The sequence below is a fragment of the Argentina silus genome, assembly GCF_951799395.1.
Source record: "Argentina silus genome assembly, chromosome: 15".
NCBI lineage: Eukaryota > Metazoa > Chordata > Actinopteri > Argentiniformes > Argentinidae > Argentina > Argentina silus.
The window spans coordinates 9,594,091-9,596,872 of record NC_139669.1 but is presented as its reverse complement, the minus strand read 5'-3'; positions in this window follow the sequence as shown (position 1 = coordinate 9,596,872).

Sequence of the window (2,782 nt, the reverse complement as noted above, 5' to 3'; positions counted from 1 at the left end):
CAATCTCTCAGTAACATCCATACATTGCCCTGTAGGCGGTTTCCCCTGCCAGAGTCTTGCCAGAGCACTGCCATCTGCAGCCTTCGCCATCCTGCATGTCTCCTTACAAATCTACCACGTCCGCTATTGTCTCCTGAGATCCAATGAGTCATCAATCTCCCCTATGGCCCCCATTGTACTGAAGCAGAACTAGCCTTCTAACAGTTCTCCGTGATTAACACACACAGACAGACACACAGGCACGCATGCACACACACACACGCGTGTGCACACACACACACACACACACACACACACACACACACACACACACAGGCCTAGATGTGAAAAAGGGCTTTTGGTAACCCTGAGCACTGATAAGCAACAGAGAGAGTCTGGCTCACAGAGCCTGTCAGAAGGAGTAATGGGAAACGCTTTGGTTTAATCAAATGCTTTCTAAGTGGCTTAATCACACTTTGTTCACATATTCTGATTCTGGAGATTGGGGACTGGATATGATTCCATATTAATAGCTCTTCAGGCACTGCAGTATTATTAACGTCGAATAAGCAGTCTGTAAAAGTCTTACTGGAGTAACGTGGAAGTATTTTTAGCAATTACATGTCAACAAATTCAATGTTGACTGTGTCACATAAAGCATATGATTTAGCGAAGCAGGCTAAGCCTGGGAGTTTAGTCACACACTGAATTAGTGATGAATAGAGCAGTCCAGGCTAAGCTGGGAAACAGAGCAGATTAACACACTACTCTGGAGAAATCCTCCCCTCCTCCTCTCCCACACACAATCTCCTAGTTATAGGCTATGGTTAACATCAACCCTTAAATGGCAACGCTGGCTTCAGGTGGGGGCTGCTACACGTGGGTGGTGAATCAGGGGGAGTTTTTTTCCTATACCATTAAAAGTGCTTTCAGAGCGTTGAGAACTTGTGAAATGTACTACGACGTTTCCCAAGGTCTCAATACACTTTGTTCTTAATTCTTAATCCACCTTTCAAGGATAATAGTCTTCAAAAGGTAATGCATTTTCACTGTGAGCATCTGACAATGAAATAATGTGGCCCGTTTTGTGGGACAAAGTGGTGACCAATCACTTCGAAGTGTCTCCATGGATTAGTGTACGTTGGCTCTTTAATCGGAAGATCAATCGTGTATCGGGGCACTTAGCCACGCCTCAGTGCCAAGCGTCGCTCGGAGGAAGAGAGATGGTCTAAGAAGCGGGTGGCGTCTCGGACCGAGTCTCCTGCTTCACTGATTCGTATCTGCCCACCGGATATTGTTTCATTTGTGATTCCAGCGTCGTGCTTGACTTGATGCAGTGTGTCGTAAGGCCATTAGATAGAGCTGTCATTGGGATGACATAATACAAAGGTCATGACAGGTCATGACAACACACTTAGTACTTGGTCATCTGTCACCAGCTGTCATAATGAGGTGTCTACGGCAATTACTGTGTTATTTCTTTGTCAACGTGATCAACAGCATAGCGATAGAACAGAATTGTTGTATGATATCTGTGGTCGACAGTATCTGTTGGAACAACAGTTTGTTTGTCTTCATGCTACCTCTCACTCTCGCAGGGGTGAAAAACAGGAGGTAGAAACAGGAGGACAGTTGTAATGTATGGAATGGAATAAGGAATGGTGTCAAACACCATGCATTACAATGAGCCTGTCCTCCGATTTCTACCTCCACCAGCCTCTCCTGCACTCTAGGGATACTGTATCTCAATAAAGAAAAGTGTCTCCTTCCCCTCGTTCTCCTCCGTATTCTGCACTGATCTCATATAACTGACAGGTGAGATCAAGCCCCTTTTTAAGCTATTGCGGTGAAGCCTTGACTTGGATGACTGCGTGGGAGAGATGGAGAGAGGTGTTTTCTGCTCTGTTTGAGTAGGGGCACATGACGGATTGCTTCCGATGTTCAGTGCGCTTGAATTCTAAACCTGGATTCCCACACTCCCTCCAGCTGTGTCCCTGTGTGTGTGTGTGTGTGTGTGTGTGTGTGTGTGTGTGTCTCTGTGAGCCAGACTCTCTGTTGCTTATCAGTGCTCAGGCTTGCCAAAAACCCTTGTGATCATGCAGGCCTGTGTGTGTGTGTGTGTATGTGTGTGTGTATGTGTGTGTGTGTGTGTGTGTGTGTGTGTGTGTGCATGTGTGTGTGCGTGCGCGTATGCGCATGTGTTGTGTGTGTGTGTGTGTGTGTCCCTGTATGTCCCATCTGAACCTGTCCTATTCCAGAGGGTCACAGATTCCGCTGAGTTTCTCTCTGACATAACCATTCATCTGTGCTGGAGCCAGAAATAGCCCCATGTCGGCTGTCTGCTTCCATCCTATGGAATTTAGGGCCAGCAGCAGCAGCATCATCACAGACACACAAGCATCACAGCAATAATGAATGTTTGAGGTGGTTCTATTCCTGGGACCTAGCCTCTCATGTCTTGTCTTGACTGTCTGGTCTTATCTCTCTCTCTCTCTCTCTCTCTCTCTCTCTCTCTCTCTCTCTCTCTCTCTCTCTCCTTCTTCCTACCTCCCTGTGAGGCACTGTTTGTTCAGCTTGTTACCGCGGTGACACTAGAACTGGAGTGAATTGCCGAGTGGTTGTCTGTGCTCTCCTGCCACTCTGATAATCCCCTGTTCACATGCACAGAGCAGAACCCCAAACACGCCTGGTTTTCGCCATGTCTTTTGGGACTCATTTGTCGTCATACTACGTGATACTGTATAATGCCTTATTAGTACCCATAGTAAATACATTTAAGGAAGAAATGTATCTAGAAGAAAGG